General features: G+C 30.8%; 2 long non-coding RNA genes across 7 annotated transcripts in view; both read left to right on the top strand.

Moving 5' to 3' along the window:
- LOC149074469 (uncharacterized) overlaps window positions 1-14248 on the top strand; it is a 52690-nt gene extending 38442 nt beyond the window's left edge. For 2 of the 3 annotated variants that reach the window (XR_016194352.1, XR_016194351.1), the window contains exons 2-12: window positions 1083-1292; window positions 2279-2488; window positions 3476-3685; window positions 4679-4862; window positions 5849-6058; window positions 7046-7255; window positions 8248-8431; window positions 9418-9601; window positions 10589-10824; window positions 11818-12053; window positions 14093-14248. This is a non-coding gene — a long non-coding RNA (uncharacterized LOC149074469). The remainder of the gene's footprint in view (window positions 1-1082; window positions 1293-2278; window positions 2489-3475; window positions 3686-4678; window positions 4863-5848; window positions 6059-7045; window positions 7256-8247; window positions 8432-9417; window positions 9602-10588; window positions 10825-11817; window positions 12054-14092) is intronic. The other variant, XR_016194353.1, reaches the window with a different exon arrangement.
- A 1125-nt stretch (window positions 14249-15373) lies between these two features.
- Window positions 15374-24651, top strand: part of LOC149074468 (uncharacterized) — a 121102-nt gene continuing 111824 nt past the window's right edge. For all 4 annotated transcript variants that reach the window (XR_016194470.1, XR_016194474.1, XR_016194469.1 and 1 more), the window contains exons 1-2: window positions 15374-15478; window positions 17544-17730. This is a non-coding gene — a long non-coding RNA (uncharacterized LOC149074468). The remainder of the gene's footprint in view (window positions 15479-17543; window positions 17731-24651) is intronic.

Raw genomic sequence — 24651 nt, 5'->3', positions numbered from 1 at the left:
TTATTTGATCGGCGTACTGACTCTGCGACAAATTTGTACCGCGACGAACTGACTCTGCGACAAATTTGTACCGCGACGAAATGAGTCTGCGACAAATTTGCACCGCGACGAACTGACTCTGCGACAAATTTGTACCGCGACGAGTTTGTAGCACGACGAATTGACGCTGCGACAAATTGATTGCGACGAATTGTCGCGCGACAAGTTGATCGCGACGAATTGACCTAGACCCCAGATACAGAAAACACCTGTAATAGAAATGATTTTCATATTGCAGACAACCCTCATGTGTAATGTATTTGATACAAAGACACGGCAAATTATAAAAATAACAGAGGCCAGCATAATTTCAAAAAAGCCAAACATATTTTCTATAGAGAAAACAAAATGTCCATATATTTTTTTCAAATTTCCAGAATTTATCTCTACAACCACTAACAAGAATTTCATGCAGAGAATTTATCTCCTTTAATTACAGACTAACTATACTAAATCATAAATTTCACATGCTCTGTACTGATTTTGTGCATCATCATTATCATATCACCCCATATAATTGTAATGCCCTAATAAAGTTGCACTGTTTTATTTGTTGCAATCATTTAAACTTGATGAAAAAACATTTTGATCAAATGAACCAAAATTGCACTACTTAATTTCCCATCTTGTGCTCACCTGACAAAAACAGTTTTGCCAAGTAATGTTATAAATGGGTTACATATATACGAGGAATCATTTAACAAAAAAAAGGGAATTGGATTAGTGATGACATTTTTGTTGCAAATAAAATGTAATACAAGTTTTTCATGTGTCATCAAATTCTCATTATCCTTAAAATTGCCCAATTTTTTTTTTATTCTCTACTGACCTGGCAGCACTGGTATGTGCTATTTATATCTGAAACAAGTATGTACAGGTAAGCAACCAAAAAATAATGTAAAGTATATAAATACTGACAATTTTATGCTCAATAATAAAATTACTCGATGGTAACTCTTGAAATGTTTATATATTTGTAGCATAATATAATACTTCCTGAAAATTTCCTTAATCTGCTAACATTGAGAAATAAATTATTCTAGGTAATTGTCCTGATGTGTATAAGGATAATGTATCCAACAAGGATTCAATAATAAGTTATTCAACAAGGTATTCAATTAGTTATTCAACAAGGATTCAATAATAAGTTATTCAACAAGGATTCAATAATAAGTTATTCAACAAGGATTCAATGATAAGTTATTCTACAAGGATTGAAGACAGATTTCTCATTTCTAACCTTAACTGGCAAAGTAAGTTTTTCTTAAGTGGATAACCTTAAGTAATATGACCAAGATGTAATAGAAATATTCAAACATTTCTCGTTTGCCATTTTTTAAAATAACCGTATAATTTGCAGCTAGCATGGATACCATTCATATTTCTACCTATCATGCAGACATAGAAAACACCTGTAATAGAAATGATTTTCATATTGCAGACAACCCTCATGTATTTGATACAAAGACACGGCAAATTATAAAAATAACAGAGGCCAGCAGAATTTCAAAACAACCAAACATATTTGCTATAGAGGAAAAAAATGCCCATATATACTTTGCAAATTTCCAGACCTTATCCGCATTTACAACCACTAACAAGAATTTCATGCAGAGAATTTATCTCCTTGAATTACAGACTAACTATACTAAATCATAAATTTCACATGCTCTGTACTGATTTTGTGCATCATCATTATGATATCACCCCATATAATTGTAATGCTCAAATAAAGTTGCACTCTTTTATTTGTTGCAATCATTTGAACTTGACGAAAAAACATTTCGATCAAATGAACCAAAATTGCACTACTTAATTTCCCATCTTGTGCTCACCTGACAAAAACAGTTTTGCCAAGTAATGTTATAAATGGGTTACATATATACGAAGAATCATTTAACAAAAAAAAGCGAATTGGATTAGTGACATTTTTGCTGCCAATAAAATGTAATACAAGTTTTTCATGTGTCATCAAATTCTCATTATTCTTAAAATTGCCCAATTTTTTTTTTATTCTCTACTGACCTGGCAGCACTGGTTTGTGCTAGTTATATCTGAAACAAGTATGTACAGGTAAGCAACCAAAAAATAATGTAAAGTATATAAATACTGACAATTTTATGCTCAATAATAAAATTACTTGATGGTAACTCTTGAAATGTTTATATATTTGTAGCATAATATAATACTTCCTGAAAATTTCCTTCATCTGCTAACATTGAGAAATAAATTATTCTAGGTAATTGTCCTGATGTGTATAAGGATAATGTATCCAACATGGTATTCAATAAGTTATTCAACAAGGATTCAATAATAAGTTATTCAACAAGGACTCAATGATAAGTTATTCAACAAGGATTCAATAATAAGTTATTCAACAAGGATTCAATGATAAGTTATTCAACAAGGATTGAAGACAGATTTCTCATTTCCAACCTTACCTGGCAAAGTAAGTTTTTCTTAAGTGGATAACCTTAAGTAATATGACCAAGATGTAATAGAAATATTCAAACATTTCTTGTTCAAAAATTTTTAAAATAACCGTATCATTTGCAATGGATACCATTCATATTTCTACCTATCATGCAGACATAGAAAACACCTGTAATAGAAATGATTTTCATATTGCAGACAACCCTCATGTGTAATGTATTTGATACAAAGACACGGTAAATTATAAAAATAACAGAGGCCAGCATAATTTCAAAAAAGCCAAACATATTTTCTATAGAGAAAACAAAATGTCCATATATTTTTTTCAAATTTCCAGAATTTATCTCCACAACCACTAACAAGAATTTCATGCAGAGAATTTATCTCCTTTAATTACAGACTAACTATACTAAATCATCAATTTCACATGCTCTGTACTGATTTTGTGCATCATCATTATGATATCACCCCATATAATTGTAATGCTCAAATAAAGTTGCACTCTTTTATTTGTTGCGATCATTTGAACTTGATGAAAAAACATTTCGATCAAATGAACCAAAATTGCACTACTTAATTTCCCATCTTGTGCTCACCTGACAAAAACAGTTTTGCCAAGTAATGTTATAAATGGGTTACATATATACGAGGAATCATTTAACAAAAAAAAGGGAATTGGATTAGTGATGACATTTTTGTTGCAAATAAAATGTAATACAAGTTTTTCATGTGTCATCAAATTCTCATTATCCTTAAAATTGCCCAATTTTTTTTTTATTCTCTACTGACCTGGCAGCACTGGTTTGTGCTAGTTATATCTGAAACAAGTATGTACAGGTAAGCAACCAAAAAATAATGTAAAGTATATAAATACTGACAATTTTATGCTCAATAATAAAATTACTCGATGGTAACTCTTGAAATGTTTATATATTTGTAGCATAATATAATACTTCCTGAAAATTTCCTTCACCTGCTAACATTGAGAAATAAATTATTCTAGGTAATTGTCCTCATTTGTATAAGGATAATGTATCCAACAAGGTATTCAATAAGTTATTCAACAAGGATTCAATAATAAGTTATTCAACAAGGATTCAATAATAAGTTATTCAACAAGGATTCAATGATAAGTTATTCAACAAGGATTGAATAATAAGTTATTCAACAAGGATTGAAGACAGATTTCTCATTTCCAACCTTAACTGGCAAAGTAAGTTTTTCTTAAGTGTATAACCTTAAGTAATATGACCAAGATGTAATAGAAATATTCAAACATTTCTCGTTCGCAAATTTTTAAAATAACCGTATCATTTGCAGATACTATGGATACCATTCATATTTCTACCTGGCATGCAGATACAGAAAACACCTGTAATAGAAATGATTTTCATATTGCAGACAACCCTCATGTGTAATGTATTTGATACAAAGACACGGCAAATTATAAAAATAACAGAGGCCAGCATAATTTCAAAAAAGCCAAACATATTTTCTATAGAGAAAACAAAATGTCCATATATTTTTTTCAAATTTCCAGAATTTATCTCTACAACCACTAACAAGAATTTCATGCAGAGAATTTATCTCCTTTAATTACAGACTAACTATACTAAATCATAAATTTCACATGCTCTGTACTGATTTTGTGCATCATCATTATCATATCACCCCATATAATTGTAATGCCCTAATAAAGTTGCACTGTTTTATTTGTTGCAATCATTTAAACTTGATGAAAAAACATTTTGATCAAATGAACCAAAATTGCACTACTTAATTTCCCATCTTGTGCTCACCTGACAAAAACAGTTTTGCCAAGTAATGTTATAAATGGGTTACATATATACGAGGAATCATTTAACAAAAAAAAGGGAATTGGATTAGTGATGACATTTTTGTTGCAAATAAAATGTAATACAAGTTTTTCATGTGTCATCAAATTCTCATTATCCTTAAAATTGCCCAATTTTTTTTTTATTCTCTACTGACCTGGCAGCACTGGTATGTGCTATTTATATCTGAAACAAGTATGTACAGGTAAGCAACCAAAAAATAATGTAAAGTATATAAATACTGACAATTTTATGCTCAATAATAAAATTACTCGATGGTAACTCTTGAAATGTTTATATATTTGTAGCATAATATAATACTTCCTGAAAATTTCCTTAATCTGCTAACATTGAGAAATAAATTATTCTAGGTAATTGTCCTGATGTGTATAAGGATAATGTATCCAACAAGGATTCAATAATAAGTTATTCAACAAGGTATTCAATTAGTTATTCAACAAGGATTCAATAATAAGTTATTCAACAAGGATTCAATGATAAGTTATTCTACAAGGATTGAAGACAGATTTCTCATTTCTAACCTTAACTGGCAAAGTAAGTTTTTCTTAAGTGGATAACCTTAAGTAATATGACCAAGATGTAATAGAAATATTCAAACATTTCTCGTTTGCCATTTTTTAAAATAACCGTATAATTTGCAGCTAGCATGGATACCATTCATATTTCTACCTATCATGCAGACATAGAAAACACCTGTAATAGAAATGATTTTCATATTGCAGACAACCCTCATGTATTTGATACAAAGACACGGCAAATTATAAAAATAACAGAGGCCAGCAGAATTTCAAAACAACCAAACATATTTGCTATAGAGGAAAAAAATGCCCATATATACTTTGCAAATTTCCAGACCTTATCCGCATTTACAACCACTAACAAGAATTTCATGCAGAGAATTTATCTCCTTGAATTACAGACTAACTATACTAAATCATAAATTTCACATGCTCTGTACTGATTTTGTGCATCATCATTATGATATCACCCCATATAATTGTAATGCTCAAATAAAGTTGCACTCTTTTATTTGTTGCAATCATTTGAACTTGACGAAAAAACATTTCGATCAAATGAACCAAAATTGCACTACTTAATTTCCCATCTTGTGCTCACCTGACAAAAACAGTTTTGCCAAGTAATGTTATAAATGGGTTACATATATACGAAGAATCATTTAACAAAAAAAAGCGAATTGGATTAGTGACATTTTTGCTGCCAATAAAATGTAATACAAGTTTTTCATGTGTCATCAAATTCTCATTATTCTTAAAATTGCCCAATTTTTTTTTTATTCTCTACTGACCTGGCAGCACTGGTTTGTGCTAGTTATATCTGAAACAAGTATGTACAGGTAAGCAACCAAAAAATAATGTAAAGTATATAAATACTGACAATTTTATGCTCAATAATAAAATTACTTGATGGTAACTCTTGAAATGTTTATATATTTGTAGCATAATATAATACTTCCTGAAAATTTCCTTCATCTGCTAACATTGAGAAATAAATTATTCTAGGTAATTGTCCTGATGTGTATAAGGATAATGTATCCAACATGGTATTCAATAAGTTATTCAACAAGGATTCAATAATAAGTTATTCAACAAGGACTCAATGATAAGTTATTCAACAAGGATTCAATAATAAGTTATTCAACAAGGATTCAATGATAAGTTATTCAACAAGGATTGAAGACAGATTTCTCATTTCCAACCTTACCTGGCAAAGTAAGTTTTTCTTAAGTGGATAACCTTAAGTAATATGACCAAGATGTAATAGAAATATTCAAACATTTCTTGTTCAAAAATTTTTAAAATAACCGTATCATTTGCAATGGATACCATTCATATTTCTACCTATCATGCAGACATAGAAAACACCTGTAATAGAAATGATTTTCATATTGCAGACAACCCTCATGTGTAATGTATTTGATACAAAGACACGGTAAATTATAAAAATAACAGAGGCCAGCATAATTTCAAAAAAGCCAAACATATTTTCTATAGAGAAAACAAAATGTCCATATATTTTTTTCAAATTTCCAGAATTTATCTCCACAACCACTAACAAGAATTTCATGCAGAGAATTTATCTCCTTTAATTACAGACTAACTATACTAAATCATCAATTTCACATGCTCTGTACTGATTTTGTGCATCATCATTATGATATCACCCCATATAATTGTAATGCTCAAATAAAGTTGCACTCTTTTATTTGTTGCGATCATTTGAACTTGATGAAAAAACATTTCGATCAAATGAACCAAAATTGCACTACTTAATTTCCCATCTTGTGCTCACCTGACAAAAACAGTTTTGCCAAGTAATGTTATAAATGGGTTACATATATACGAGGAATCATTTAACAAAAAAAAGGGAATTGGATTAGTGATGACATTTTTGTTGCAAATAAAATGTAATACAAGTTTTTCATGTGTCATCAAATTCTCATTATCCTTAAAATTGCCCAATTTTTTTTTTATTCTCTACTGACCTGGCAGCACTGGTTTGTGCTAGTTATATCTGAAACAAGTATGTACAGGTAAGCAACCAAAAAATAATGTAAAGTATATAAATACTGACAATTTTATGCTCAATAATAAAATTACTCGATGGTAACTCTTGAAATGTTTATATATTTGTAGCATAATATAATACTTCCTGAAAATTTCCTTCACCTGCTAACATTGAGAAATAAATTATTCTAGGTAATTGTCCTCATTTGTATAAGGATAATGTATCCAACAAGGTATTCAATAAGTTATTCAACAAGGATTCAATAATAAGTTATTCAACAAGGATTCAATAATAAGTTATTCAACAAGGATTCAATGATAAGTTATTCAACAAGGATTGAATAATAAGTTATTCAACAAGGATTGAAGACAGATTTCTCATTTCCAACCTTAACTGGCAAAGTAAGTTTTTCTTAAGTGTATAACCTTAAGTAATATGACCAAGATGTAATAGAAATATTCAAACATTTCTCGTTCGCAAATTTTTAAAATAACCGTATCATTTGCAGATACTATGGATACCATTCATATTTCTACCTGGCATGCAGATACAGAAAACACCTGTAATAGAAATGATTTTCATATTGCAGACAACCCTCATGTGTAATGTATTTGATACAAAGACACGGCAAATTATAAAAATAACAGAGGCCAGCATAATTTCAAAAAAGCCAAACATATTTTCTATAGAGAAAACAAAATGTCCATATATTTTTTTCAAATTTCCAGAATTTATCTCTACAACCACTAACAAGAATTTCATGCAGAGAATTTATCTCCTTTAATTACAGACTAACTATACTAAATCATAAATTTCACATGCTCTGTACTGATTTTGTGCATCATCATTATCATATCACCCCATATAATTGTAATGCCCTAATAAAGTTGCACTGTTTTATTTGTTGCAATCATTTAAACTTGATGAAAAAACATTTTGATCAAATGAACCAAAATTGCACTACTTAATTTCCCATCTTGTGCTCACCTGACAAAAACAGTTTTGCCAAGTAATGTTATAAATGGGTTACATATATACGAGGAATCATTTAACAAAAAAAGGGAATTGGATTAGTGATGACATTTTTGTTGCAAATAAAATGTAATACAAGTTTTTCATGTGTCATCAAATTCTCATTATCCTTAAAATTGCCCAATTTTTTTTTTATTCTCTACTGACCTGGCAGCACTGGTATGTGCTATTTATATCTGAAACAAGTATGTACAGGTAAGCACCCAAAAAATAATGTAAAGTATATAAATACTGACAATTTTATGCTCAATAATAAAATTACTCGATGGTAACTCTTGAAATGTTTATATATTTGTAGCATAATATAATACTTCCTGAAAATTTCCTTAATCTGCTAACATTGAGAAATAAATTATTCTAGGTAATTGTCCTGATGTGTATAAGGATAATGTATCCAACAAGGATTCAATAATAAGTTATTCAACAAGGTATTCAATTAGTTATTCAACAAGGATTCAATAATAAGTTATTCAACAAGGATTCAATGATAAGTTATTCTACAAGGATTGAAGACAGATTTCTCATTTCTAACCTTAACTGGCAAAGTAAGTTTTTCTTAAGTGGATAACCTTAAGTAATATGACCAAGATGTAATAGAAATATTCAAACATTTCTCGTTTGCCATTTTTTAAAATAACCGTATAATTTGCAGCTAGCATGGATACCATTCATATTTCTACCTATCATGCAGACATAGAAAACACCTGTAATAGAAATGATTTTCATATTGCAGACAACCCTCATGTATTTGATACAAAGACACGGCAAATTATAAAAATAACAGAGGCCAGCAGAATTTCAAAACAACCAAACATATTTGCTATAGAGGAAAAAAATGCCCATATATACTTTGCAAATTTCCAGACCTTATCCGCATTTACAACCACTAACAAGAATTTCATGCAGAGAATTTATCTCCTTGAATTACAGACTAACTATACTAAATCATAAATTTCACATGCTCTGTACTGATTTTGTGCATCATCATTATGATATCACCCCATATAATTGTAATGCTCAAATAAAGTTGCACTCTTTTATTTGTTGCAATCATTTGAACTTGATGAAAAAACATTTCGATCAAATGAACCAAAATTGCACTACTTAATTTCCCATCTTGTGCTCACCTGACAAAAACAGTTTTGCCAAGTAATGTTATAAATGGGTTACATATATACGAAGAATCATTTAACAAAAAAAAGCGAATTGGATTAGTGACATTTTTGCTGCCAATAAAATGTAATACAAGTTTTTCATGTGTCATCAAATTCTCATTATTCTTAAAATTGCCCAATTTTTTTTTTATTCTCTACTGACCTGGCAGCACTGGTTTGTGCTAGTTATATCTGAAACAAGTATGTACAGGTAAGCAACCAAAAAATAATGTAAAGTATATAAATACTGACAATTTTATGCTCAATAATAAAATTACTCGATGGTAACTCTTGAAATGTTTATATATTTGTAGCATAATATAATACTTCCTGAAAATTTCCTTAATCTGCTAACATTGAGAAATAAATTATTCTAGGTAATTGTCCTGATGTGTATAAGGATAATGTATCCAACAAGGATTCAATAATAAGTTATTCAACAAGGTATTCAATTAGTTATTCAACAAGGATTCAATAATAAGTTATTCAACAAGGATTCAATGATAAGTTATTCTACAAGGATTGAAGACAGATTTCTCATTTCTAACCTTAACTGGCAAAGTAAGTTTTTCTTAAGTGGATAACCTTAAGTAATATGACCAAGATGTAATAGAAATATTCAAACATTTCTTGTTCAAAAATTTTTAAAATAACCGTATCATTTGCAATGGATACCATTCATATTTCTACCTATCATGCAGACATAGAAAACACCTGTAATAGAAATGATTTTCATATTGCAGACAACCCTCATGTGTAATGTATTTGATACAAAGACACGGCAAATTATAAAAATAACAGAGGCCAGCATAATTTCAAAAAAGCCAAACATATTTTCTATAGAGAAAACAAAATGTCCATATATTTTTTTCAAATTTCCAGAATTTATCTCCACAACCACTAACAAGAATTTCATGCAGAGAATTTATCTCCTTTAATTACAGACTAACTATACTAAATCATCAATTTCACATGCTCTGTACTGATTTTGTGCATCATCATTATGATATCACCCCATATAATTGTAATGCTCAAATAAAGTTGCACTCTTTTATTTGTTGCGATCATTTGAACTTGATGAAAAAACATTTCGATCAAATGAACCAAAATTGCACTACTTAATTTCCCATCTTGTGCTCACCTGACAAAAACAGTTTTGCCAAGTAATGTTATAAATGGGTTACATATATACGAGGAATCATTTAACAAAAAAAAGGGAATTGGATTAGTGATGACATTTTTGTTGCAAATAAAATGTAATACAAGTTTTTCATGTGTCATCAAATTCTCATTATCCTTAAAATTGCCCAATTTTTTTTTTATTCTCTACTGACCTGGCAGCACTGGTTTGTGCTAGTTATATCTGAAACAAGTATGTACAGGTAAGCAACCAAAAAATAAGGTAAAGTATATAAATACTGACAATTTTATGCTCAATAATAAAATTACTCGATGGTAACTCTTGAAATGTTTATATATTTGTAGCATAATATAATACTTCCTGAAAATTTCCTTCACCTGCTAACATTGAGAAATAAATTATTCTAGGTAATTGTCCTCATTTGTATAAGGATAATGTATCCAACAAGGTATTCAATAAGTTATTCAACAAGGATTCAATAATAAGTTATTCAACAAGGATTCAATAATAAGTTATTCAACAAGGATTCAATAATAAGTTATTCAACAAGGATTCAATGATAAGTTATTCAACAAGGATTGAATAATAAGTTATTCAACAAGGATTGAAGACAGATTTCTCATTTCCAACCTTAACTGGCAAAGTAAGTTTTTCTTAAGTGTATAACCTTAAGTAATATGACCAAGATGTAATAGAAATATTCAAACATTTCTCGTTCGCAAATTTTTAAAATAACCGTATCATTTGCAGATACTATGGATACCATTCATATTTCTACCTGGCATGCAGATACAGAAAACACCTGTAATAGAAATGATTTTCATATTGCAGACAACCCTCATGTGTAATGTATTTGATACAAAGACACGGCAAATTATAAAAATAACAGAGGCCAGCATAATTTCAAAAAAGCCAAACATATTTTCTATAGAGAAAACAAAATGTCCATATATTTTTTTCAAATTTCCAGAATTTATCTCTACAACCACTAACAAGAATTTCATGCAGAGAATTTATCTCCTTTAATTACAGACTAACTATACTAAATCATAAATTTCACATGCTCTGTACTGATTTTGTGCATCATCATTATCATATCACCCCATATAATTGTAATGCCCTAATAAAGTTGCACTGTTTTATTTGTTGCAATCATTTAAACTTGATGAAAAAACATTTTGATCAAATGAACCAAAATTGCACTACTTAATTTCCCATCTTGTGCTCACCTGACAAAAACAGTTTTGCCAAGTAATGTTATAAATGGGTTACATATATACGAGGAATCATTTAACAAAAAAAAGGGAATTGGATTAGTGATGACATTTTTGTTGCAAATAAAATGTAATACAAGTTTTTCATGTGTCATCAAATTCTCATTATCCTTAAAATTGCCCAATTTTTTTTTTATTCTCTACTGACCTGGCAGCACTGGTATGTGCTATTTATATCTGAAACAAGTATGTACAGGTAAGCAACCAAAAAATAATGTAAAGTATATAAATACTGACAATTTTATGCTCAATAATAAAATTACTCGATGGTAACTCTTGAAATGTTTATATATTTGTAGCATAATATAATACTTCCTGAAAATTTCCTTAATCTGCTAACATTGAGAAATAAATTATTCTAGGTAATTGTCCTGATGTGTATAAGGATAATGTATCCAACAAGGATTCAATAATAAGTTATTCAACAAGGTATTCAATTAGTTATTCAACAAGGATTCAATAATAAGTTATTCAACAAGGATTCAATGATAAGTTATTCTACAAGGATTCAATGACAAGTTATTCAACAAGGATTGAATAATAGGTTATTCAACAAGGATTGAAGACAGATTTCTCATTTCCAACCTTAACTGGCAAAGTAAGTTTTTCTTAAGTGGATAACCTTAAGTAATATGACCAAGATGTAATAGAAATATTCAAACATTTCTCGTTCGCAAATTTTTAAAATAACCGTATCATTTGCAGATACCATGGATACCATTCATATTTCTACCTGGCATGCAGATACAGAAAACACCTGTAATAGATATGATTTTCATATTGCAGACAATCCTCATGTATTTGATACAAAGACACGGCAAATTATAAAAATAACAGAGGCCAGCAGAATTTCAAAACAACCAAACATATTTTCTATAGAGAAAACAAAATGTCCATATATTTTTTTCAAATTTCCAGAATTTATCTCTACAACCACTAACAAGAATTTCATGCAGAGAATTTATCTCCTTGAATTACAGACTAACTATACTAAATCATAAATTTCACATGCTCTGTACTGATTTTGTGCATCATCATTATGATATCACCCCATATAATTGTAATGCCCTAATAAAGTTGCACTCTTTTATTTGTTGCAATCATTTGAACTTGACGAAAAAACATTTCGATCAAATGAACCAAAATTGCACCTGACAAAAACAGTTTTGCCAAGTAATGTTATAAATGGGTTACATATATACGAGGAATCATTTAACAAAAAAAAAGCGAATTGGATTAGTGACATTTTTGCTGCCAATAAAATGTAATACAAGTTTTGCATGTGTCATCAAGTTCCCATTTTCTTTAAAATTGCCCAATTTTTTTTTTTTTATATTCTCTTCTGACCCGGCAGCACTGGTTTGTGCTAGTCATATCTGAAACAGGTATGTACATGTAAGCAACCAAAAAATAATGTAAAATATATAAATGCTGTCAATTTTATGCTCAATAATGAAATTACTTGATAGTAAATCTCTTGAAATGTTTATATTATTTGTAGCATAATATTAATAATTTTGTCTTTTCTGTAACTCACCTGCTAAAATTGAAAAATAACTTATTCTATGTAATTCTCCTGATGATATAAGGATAATGTATTCAACAAGGATTAAAAACAGACTTCTCATCTCAAACCTTACCTGAGAAAGTAACTTTTTCTTAAGTAGATAACCTTAAGTAATACGATCAAGATGTAATAGAAATATTCAATCATTTCTCGTTTGCCATTTTTTAAAATAACCGTATAATTTGCAGCTAGCATGGATACCATTCATATTTCTACCTATCATGCAGACATAGAAAACACCTGTAATAGAAATGATTTTCATATTGCAGACAACCCTCATGTATTTGATACAAAGACACGGCAAATTATAAAAATAACAGAGACCAGCAGAACTTCAAAACAACCAAACATATTTGCTATAGAGGAAAAAAATGCCCATATATACTTTGCGAATTTCCAGACCTTATCCGCATTTACAACCACTAACAAGAATTTCATGCAGAGAATTTATCTCCTTGAATTACAGACTAACTATACTAAATCCTAAATTTCACATGCTCTGTACTGATTTTGTGCATCATCATTATGATATCACCCCATATAATTGTAATGCCCTAATAATGTTGCACTCTTTTATTTGTTGCAATCATTTGAACTTGACGAAAAAACATTTCGATCAAATGAACCAAAATTGCACTACTTAATTTCCCATCTTGTGCTCACCTGACAAAAACAGTTTTGCCAAGTAATGTTATAAATGGGTTACATATATACGAGGAATCATTTAACAAAAAAAAGGGAATTGGATTAGTGATGACATTTTTGTTGCAAATAAAATGTAATACAAGTTTTTCATGTGTCATCAAATTCTCATTATCCTTAAAATTGCCCAATTTTTTTTTTATTCTCTACTGACCTGGCAGCACTGGTATGTGCTATTTATATCTGAAACAAGTATGTACAGGTAAGCAACCAAAAAATAATGTAAAGTATATAAATACTGACAATTTTATGCTCAATAATAAAATTACTCGATGGTAACTCTTGAAATGTTTATATATTTGTAGCATAATATAATACTTCCTGAAAATTTCCTTCATCTGCTAACATTGAGAAATAAATTATTCTAGGTAATTGTCCTGATGTGTATAAGGATAATGTATCCAACAAGGATTCAATAATAAGTTATTCAACAAGGTATTCAATGACAAGTTATTCAACAAGGATTGAATAATAGGTTATTCAACAAGGATTGAAGACAGATTTCTCAATTTCCAACCTTAACTGGCAAAGTAAGTTTTTCTTAAGTGGATAACCTTAAGTAATATGACCAAGATGTAATAGAAATATTCAAACATTTCTCGTTCGCAAATTTTTAAAATAACCGTATCATTTGCAGATACCATGGATACCATTCATATTTCTACCTATCATGCAGACATAGAAAACACCTGTAATAGAAATGATTTTCATATTGCAGACAACCCTCATGTATTTGATACAAAGACACGGCAAATTATAAAAATAACAGAGGCCAGCAGAATTTCAAAACAACCAAACATATTTTCTATAGAGAAAACAAAATGTCCATATATTTTTTTCAAATTTCCAGAATTTATCTCTACAACCACTAACAAGAATTTCATGCAGAGAATTTATCTCCTTGAATTACAGACTAACTATACTAAATCATAAATTTCACATGCTCTGTACTGATTTTGTGCATCATCATTATGATATCACCCCATATAATTTTAATGCCCTAATAAAGTTGCACTCTTTCATTTGTTGCAATCATTTGAACTTGACGAAAAAACATTTCAATCAAATGAACCAAAATTGCACTACTTAATTTCCCATCTTGTGCTCACCTGACAAAAACAGTTTTGCCAAGTAATGTTATAAATGGGTTACATATATACGAGGAATCATTTAACAAAAAAAAGCGAATTGGATTAGTGACATTTTTGTTGCAAATAAAATGTAATACAAGTTTTTCATGTGTCATCAAATTCTCATTATCCTTAAAATTGCCCAATTTTTTTTTTTTTTATTCTCTACTGACCTGGCAGCACTGGTATGTGCTATTTATATCTGAAACAAGTATGTACAGGTAAGCAACCAAAAAATAATGTAAAGTATATAAATACTGACAATTTTATGCTCAATAATAAAATTACTCGATGGTAACTCTTGAAATGTTTATATATTTGTAGCATAATATAATACTTCCTGAAAATTTCCTTCACCTGCTAACATTGAGAAATAAATTATTCTAGGTAATTGTCCTCATGTGTATAAGAATAATGTATCCAACAAGGTATTCAATAATAAGTTATTCAACAAGGTATTCAATTAGTTATTCAACAAGGATTCAATAATAAGTTATTCAACAAGGATTGAATAATAAGTTATTCAACAAGGATTCAATGATAAGTTATTCAACAAGGATTGAATAATAAGTTATTCAACAAGGATTGAAGACAGATTTCTCATTTCCAACCTTAACTGGCAAAGTAAGTTTTTCTTAAGTGTATAACCTTAAGTAATATGACCAAGATGTAATAGAAATATTCAAACATTTCTCGTTCGCAAATTTTTAAAATAACCGTATCATTTGCAGATACTATGGATAGCATTCATATTTCTACCTGGCATGCAGATACAGAAAACACCTGTAATAGAAATGATTTTCATATTGCAGACAACCCTCATGTATTTGATATAAAGACACAGCAAATGATAAAAATAACAGAGGCCAGCATAATTTCAAAAAAGCCAAACATATTTTCTATAGAGAAAACAAAATGTCCATATATTTTTTTCAAATTTCCAGAATTTATCTCTACAACCACTAACAAGAATTTCATGCAGAGAATTTATCTCCTTTAATTACAGACTAACTATACTAAATCATAAATTTCACATGGTCTGTACTGATTTTGTGCATCATCATTATCATATCACCCCATATAATTGTAATGCCCTAATAAAGTTGCACTGTTTTATTTGTTGCAATCATTTAAACTTGATGAAAAAACATTTTGATCAAATGAACCAAAATTGCACTACTTAATTTCCCATCTTGTGCTCACCTGACAAAAACAGTTTTGCCAAGTAATGTTATAAATGGGTTACATATATACGAGGAATCATTTAACAAAAAAAAAGCGAATTGGATTAGTGACATTTTTGCTGCCAATAAAATGTAATACAAGTTTTGCATGTGTCATCAAGTTCCCATTTTCTTTAAAATTGCCCAATTTTTTTTTTTTTATATTCTCTTCTGACCCGGCAGCACTGGTTTGTGCTAGTCATATCTGAAACAGGTATGTACATGTAAGCAACCAAAAAATAATGTAAAATATATAAATGCTGTCAATTTTATGCTCAATAATGAAATTACTTGATAGTAAATCTCTTGAAATGTTTATATTATTTGTAGCATAATATTAATAATTTTGTCTTTTCTGTAACTCACCTGCTAAAATTGAAAAATAACTTATTCTATGTAATTCTCCTGATGATATAAGGATAATGTATTCAACAAGGATTAAAAACAGACTTCTCATCTCAAACCTTACCTGAGAAAGTAACTTTTTCTTAAGTAGATAACCTTAAGTAATACGATCAAGATGTAATAGAAATATTCAATCATTTCTCGTTTGCCATTTTTTAAAATAACCGTATAATTTGCAGCTAGCATGGATACCATTCATATTTCTACCTATCATGCAGACATAGAAAACACCTGTAATAGAAATGATTTTCATATTGCAGACAACCCTCATGTATTTGATACAAAGACACGGCAAATTATAAAAATAACAGAGACCAGCAGAACTTCAAAACAACCAAACATATTTGCTATAGAGGAAAAAAATGCCCATATATACTTTGCGAATTTCCAGACCTTATCCGCATTTACAACCACTAACAAGAATTTCATGCAGAGAATTTATCTCCTTGAATTACAGACTAACTATACTAAATCATAAATTTCACATGCTCTGTACTGATTTTGTGCATCATCATTATGATATCACCCCATATAATTGTAATGCCCTAATAATGTTGCACTCTTTTATTTGTTGCAATCATTTGAACTTGACGAAAAAACATTTCGATCAAATGAACCAAAATTGCACTACTTAATTTCCCATCTTGTGCTCACCTGACAAAAACAGTTTTGCCAAGTAATGTTATAAATGGGTTACATATATACGAGGAATCATTTAACAAAAAAAAGGGAATTGGATTAGTGATGACATTTTTGTTGCAAATAAAATGTAATACAAGTTTTTCATGTGTCATCAAATTCTCATTATCCTTAAAATTGCCCAATTTTTTTTTTATTCTCTACTGACCTGGCAGCACTGGTATGTGCTATTTATATCTGAAACAAGTATGTACAGGTAAGCAACCAAAAAATAATGTAAAGTATATAAATACTGACAATTTTATGCTCAATAATAAAATTACTCGATGGTAACTCTTGAAATGTTTATATATTTGTAGCATAATATAATACTTCCTGAAAATTTCCTTCACCTGCTAACATTGAGAAATAAATTATTCTAGGTAATTGTCCTCATGTGTATAAGGATAATGTATCCAACAAGGTATTCAATAATAAGTTATTCAACAAGGATTCAATAATAAGTTATTCAACAAGGTATTCAATAATAAGTTATTCAACAAGGATTCAATGATAAGTTATTCAACAGGATTGAAGACAGATTTCTCATTTCCAACCTTAACTGGCAAAGTAAGTTTTTCTTAAGTGGATAACCTTAAGTAATATGACCAAGATGTAATAGAAATATTCAAACATTTCTTGTTCGCAAATTTTTAAAATAACCGTATCATTTGCAGATAGCATGGATACCATTCATATTTCTACCTGGCATGCAGATACAGAAAACATTTGTAATAGATATGATTTTCATATTGCAGACAACCCTCATGTATTTGATATAAAGACACAGCAAATGATAAAAATAACAGAGGCCAGCATAATTTCAAAAAAGCCAAACATATTTTCTATAGAGAAAACAAAATGTCCATATATTTTTTTCAAATTTCCAGAATTTATCTCTACAACCACTAACAAGAATTTCATGCAGAGAATTTATCTCCTTGAATTACAGACTAACTATACTAAATCTTTTATATTATATTATATTATATTATATTATATTATATTATATTATATTATATTATATTATATTATATTAAAATAAATATTTTAATACAATTCATTTAATTCAGTAAAAAATAAATAATAGATTGAAGAAATAAAAAATAAATAAATTTAATACAAATATATAAAATGTACTGAAGATGTTGTTGCATGGTGCTTGTAGCAATAAGGATTGCTAAAATCTTGCAGTCCACCACGCCCCATATATATGCCATATTCAACTATTGCCTTGGGGTTTTCCCCCTTTTTTTGGTGTAAGTTGTACGATAACCCAAATTTGAATACATACAACAAATAAAACACTGTAATCGTGTTTGATGGTGCCTGTGTAGCAATAATTTTTAACTCCATTAAAAAACTAATTTCAGAAAGAGTTGGAAGAATACAACTAAGAGACAGTGTCAAAATATTTATTTAAAATTATAATAGCAGTGAAGATTTATTACAATTAATTCATAGATTTTACACGATACCTGTAGCAAAAAGTTGGAACTTGCTTGAAAAATAGTTTTAAGCAAGTGTTCAATTAGTGCTTTTATTTTCCCCCTTTAGTGTTCACCTGGCAAAATATGATTGTCCAAGTAATATTATACAGGGGTTTGTATGGAAAAACATGAGCATTGGAAAGCAGCCAACATCCAGTACAAATATTTTAATACAATTCATTTAATTCAGTAAAAAATAAAGAATAGATTGAAGAGATAAAAAATAAATAAATTTAATACAAATATATAAAATGTACTGAAGATGATGTTGCATGGTGCTTGTAGCAATAAGGATTGCTAAAATCTTGCAGTCCACCATGCCCCATATACGTTTGATTAGCAAAAGGTGTGATGGCTGTTTCTCATGAGCAGAAAATTACTGTGGTGCGACAGAAATGATCAAAGGATCTGATGACCTTTTGGCAGAGGAAGAGTATCAACAGCACGGAGGCAACTACCATGGTATTCCCCCCCCCCCCAGTTTTGTGTTGACCTGGTAAAATTAACTTGTTCAGATAACGTACATAATGGGGTATATGTATGAAAACAACTTATAGTAGAAATATTCTATTGTAAGTTGAACGATAGTTCAATTTAAAGACATACAACGAATAAAACATTCTAATCGATCAAAGATTTGAAAATGTTAATTAAAAATTGAGTAATAACTTGGCATTTGCTTAAAAACGTTTTCACCCTTTGTAAGCGTGTGAAAAAAGTATACTTCCCAACCCACCTCCTTCTTACACTACTTAAATACTCATTTCAGAAGTGCATATCACACTACTGTACTTTGGGCTTGGCATTATATGATTCCAATATATTCACATATTCAATAAAATAAAAATTGCTTAATTTATTGGTATTCTCAAAACAACAATAAATAATAAACTGAGAAATTTGAAAGGAAAAATGTCCCACAAAAGCGTTAAACAAGTGTTCAACTATTGCCTTGGGGTTTTCCCCCTTTTTTTGGTGTAAGTTGTACGATAACCCAAATTTGAATACATACAACAAATAAAACACTGTAATCGTGTTTGATGGTGCCTGTATAGCAATAATTTTTAACTCCATTAAAAAACTAATTTCAGAAAGAGTTGGAAGAATACAACTAAGAGACAGTGTCAAAATATTTATTTAAAATTATAATAGCAGTGAAGATTTATTACAATTAATTCATAGATTTTACACGATACCTGTAGCAAAAAGTTGGAACTTGCATGAAAAATAGTTTTAAGCAAGTGTTCAATTAGTGCTTTTATTTTCCCCCTTTAGTGCTCACCTGGCAAAATATGTTTGTCCAGGTAATATTATACAGGGGTTTGTATGGAAAAACATGAGCACGTTGGAAAGCAGCCAACATCCAGTACAAATATTTTAGTACAATTCATTTAGTACGAAGCTGTCCTCTGTTTTGCACGACGTCATACCCTTTGTTCGAAAAAAGCGTGTTTGTACATCACACCCTCTATGGTTCACGGATAGCGTGCGGAACCTTTATCTTGAAAAGAAAAGAGCATTCAGAGAGTATAAAAGTGGACGAGGTGACCTATCATTGTTTACTGATAAAAGAAGACTGTTGAAGAAAGCGATAAGGGATAGTAAAAAGCAAGTTGAATCTAGGTTGGCAGATAACATTGGCTCTGACCCAAAATCATTTTTTCGATACGTCAATAATGGATGTAAGGGGACAGTTGGCCCCCTCTCGATAGGAGGCTCAAAAGTAGAGAGCAATGTAGGCATGTGTAGTGCTTTCAATGACTTTTTCGCGTCGGTTTTTAATGGAGATAATGATATTCGATATACGGGTGTTGCATGGGGTAATAAAACGCTCAACGATATTCAAGTGGAAGACGTGGAGGTCCTAAATCTTCTAAGAAATGTATGTGCAAGCAAAGCACCAGGACCAGATGATATCTATCCCAGGGTTCTCAGGGAAGGTGCTAATGAATTGTTGGGGCCAGTCGCACAGATATACAGGAGTAGTGTTGCTGAGGGTATCGTCCCGAGAGATTGGAAACTGGCTAACGTTGTTCCGATATTTAAGAAGGGTAGTAGAGAAGTGGTGTCTAATTATCGTCCAGTGAGTTTGACGAGCTCCCTCTCGAAAATTTTGGAAATTATCATCAAAAGGCAGTTTGTGAAGTGGATAGACGAGAATAATGTATTGTCGGATAATCAGCATGGGTTCAGGAAGGGGAAGTCATGTGTAACTAACCTCCTTTGCTTCTATGATTACGTGACTAAGGCTTTGGGTAAGAGCAAAAATGTCGACGTTGTTTACCTTGATTTCCAGAAGGCATTCGATCGGGTCCAACATGGCAAACTCTTGAAGCGTTTACACGAGATTGGAATAGGGGGCAACTTGCTGAATTGGATAGAATCGTGGTTAAGAGATAGGTCGCAACGAGTTATGGTGAACGGGGAATTCTCTGGTTGGACAGACGTCACAAGTGGAGTTCCTCAGGGAAGTGTCCTTGGCCCCATACTTTTTTCAATTTTTATCGACAAACTCGATCAGGGTATCGATGGAATTACTAGCAAATTCGCAGATGATGTGAAGCTAATGGGGGTAATCGGAAATGAAAGCGATAGGGAGTTGCTCCAGACCAACTTAAACAAGATTGCAGCATGGGCAAATGAATGGAGCATGACGTTTAGCGTAGATAAGTGCATGGTCGCTCATTTTGGTTCGAACAACCCACGGTTCTCTTACGAGTTGAATGGTGCCACTATCCCGGATGCAACTAGAGTCACCGATTTGGGAATTCTCATTGACGAGCGACTTAAGTTTTCTGAACATTGTTCAGCGGTTGTCAAAAAATCGAATAGAATGCTTGGTCTCATTTTCAAAAAGGTCTCTTCGCGTTCTCCTAAAGTCATTCTTCCGCTTTTTCGAGGCTTAGTTCGTCCTGGACTGGAGTATGCTGTAAGGTTTTGGAGACCATACCTACAGAGGGACATAGACTTGGTTGAAGGGGTGCAGAGAAGAGCTACGCGTGTCCTTATTGGCACACAGGGCTTGAGTTATGAAGAAAGACTTCATTTTTTGAATATGTTTACATTGGATGAACGCAGGTGTCGAGGAGATATGATCGAAGTGTTCAAAATTTTCAATGGGATGGATAGGATGGACCATGAACTTTTAGTACACCGCCAATCGACTGCTTTTACAAGGGGACACCAGTATCGATTGGTGAGGGACAATGCAAGGTTATGGTGTCGCAGGGAATTTTTCTCCAATAGGGTTGTTAATAAATGGAATAGCTTACCCCCGGAGGTAGTAAATTGTAACACAATTGACACGTTTAAAAAGAAATACGATAAACATGTTGGGGTAAATCGAGAAGCTATCCATTCTTAGAATAAGACAACCATAAGTATTCTTTATGGGCATTGTATAATATTTTATCATGTGTATATATTGTTTGTAATTTGTGTTAATTGCATTTTTAATTGGGTTGCTGTATTTTTGAAACATATGACAACCATATTTTTATGGGCATCTTTTTATCAGCCACCTCGTTGGGCATTTTGCCTGTTGTGGCGTTGTATTTGTATTTGTATTTGTATTTGTATTTAATTCAGTAAAAAATAAATAATAGATTGAAGAGATAAAAAATAAATAAATTTAATACAAATATATAAAATGTACTGAAGATGATGTTGCATGGTGCTTGTAGCAATAAGGATTGCTAAAATCTTGCAGTCCACCACGCCCCATATATATGCCATATTCAACTATTGCCTTGGGGTTTTCCCCCTTTTTTTGGTGTAAGTTGTACGATAACCCAAATTTGAATACATACAACAAATAAAACACTGTAATCGTGTTTGATGGTGCCTGTGTAGCAATAATTTTTAACTCCATTAAAAAACTAATTTCAGAAAGAGTTGGAAGAATACAACTAAGAGACAGTGTCAAAATATTTATTTAAAATTATAATAGCAGTGAAGATTTATTACAATTAATTCATACATTTTACACGATACCTGTAGCAAAAAGTTGGAACTTGCTTGAAAAATAGTTTTAAGCAAGTGTTAAATTAGTGCTTTTATTTTCCCCCTTTAGTGTTCACCTGGCAAAATATGATTGTCCAGGTAATATTATACAGGGGTTTGTATGGAAAAACATGAGCATTGGAAAGCAGCCAACATCCAGTACAAATATTTTAATACAATTCATTTAATTCAGTAAAAAATAAATAATAGATTGAAGAGATAAAAAATAAATAAATTTAATACAAATATATAAAATGTACTGAAGATGATGTTGCATGGTGCTTGTAGCAATAAGGATTGCTAAAATCTTGCAGTCCACCACGCCCCATATATATGCCATATTCAACTATTGCCTTGGGGTTTTCCCCCTTTTTTTGGTGTAAGTTGTACGATAACCCAAATTTGAATACATACAACAAATAAAACACTGTAATCGTGTTTGATGGTGCCTGTGTAGCAATAATTTTTAACTCCATTAAAAAACTAATTTCAGAAAGAGTTGGAAGAATACAACTAAGAGACAGTGTCAAAATATTTATTTAAAATTATAATAGCAGTGAAGATTTATTACAATTAATTCATAGATTTTACACGATACCTGTAGCAAAAAGTTGGAACTTGCTTGAAAAATAGTTTTAAGCAAGTGTTCAATTAGTGCTTTTATTTTCCCCCTTTAGTGTTCACCTGGCAAAATATGATTGTCCAGGTAATATTATACAGGGGTTTGTATGGAAAAACATGAGCATTGGAAAGCAGCCAACATCCAGTACAAATATTTTAATACAATTCATATATATTCAGTATTAGCAAACAATTTACAGCAGGGGTTGGCAATTTTTTCTGGCTGCGGGTCAAAATCAAGCAAAATGTGTGTATTAAGATGTGCATTAAGATGATCGTATATACCCCAATATAATTATACTTTATTTTCTAAACTCAATTTGGTTACTTGAAATTATGAAATGAGTCATAGGTTGCCGAGGCCTGATCTGCAGTCAAGACTTTTTCCTGAGTGTTCCCAGTAATTTTTATTATTTTGCTTTGGGCCTAACTTTTTTAGAATTAAGTTAATAAAATTGTTAGCTATTTTACTAATAAGTGTAAACTGCATTTTGTGTGTTAATAGTTTTTAGGAGAATTTTTTCCATTCATTCCAAATATATGGTGATTAAAAAAAGATAGGAAAAACTTTAAGAGATAGTACACACCAATACAAATACAAAGCCACAACAGGCAAAATGCCCAACAAGGTAGTTGAGAAAAAGATGCCCGTAACAAATATGGATGCCATAATACAGCAACACAATTAAAAATGCAATTACAAACAATATATATACATGATGAAATATTATACAATGCCCATAAATAATATTTATGGTTGTCTAATTCTTAGTATGGATAGCTTCTCGATTTACCCAAACATGTTTATCGTATTTCTTTTTAAATGTGTCAATTGTGTCCGGGGGTAAGTTATTCCAGAGTTCCCAGCGACCTGGAAAGTCTGAGAATTAGGAAAAGTGAGGGAATCAGAAAACAGTCAGGGGAAATGTGAAATATTTGTCAAAAGTCATGGAAAATCTGAGGGGGGAAAATCAAAGATGTTAAATCTACATTCAAGTGGTTTATCATCACTTTTTTCTATAAAAGATGATTATTTTTTAGATCCCCTGGTTGAGAAAAAAATCCCTTATCAGCATTTTCCTCTAGATCCCCTACTGAGAGAAATGTCTTATCCGTTGAAGGATGAGATTTTACATACTGGAAAACAATGTTGGCCCAAAGTCACAGAATCCTCTGAGTAAATAGTTGAAGGAATCTAAAGAGAAGAGACCCTCCTTTCCATTGTTGAAAACAAAGCCAATACCAGCTCTAACTTATTTTCTATATCTTTTGAAAAAGCAGTTCTTTCCTCCTCATTATATGGTGAAGCAATGAATTGGGGGCCAAGGACACTTCCTTGAGGAACTCTACTTGTGATGCCTGTCCAACCAGGATATTC

The sequence above is a fragment of the Pholcus phalangioides genome, unplaced genomic scaffold (assembly GCF_987345545.1).
Source record: "Pholcus phalangioides strain wild (caught in Gottingen) unplaced genomic scaffold, Ppha-v1.0 ptg000017l_1, whole genome shotgun sequence".
In the NCBI taxonomy this organism is placed as follows: Eukaryota; Metazoa; Arthropoda; class Arachnida; order Araneae; family Pholcidae; genus Pholcus; species Pholcus phalangioides.
The sequence above is the reverse complement of the archived record's forward strand: the minus strand, read 5'-3'. Positions and strand labels throughout refer to the sequence as shown.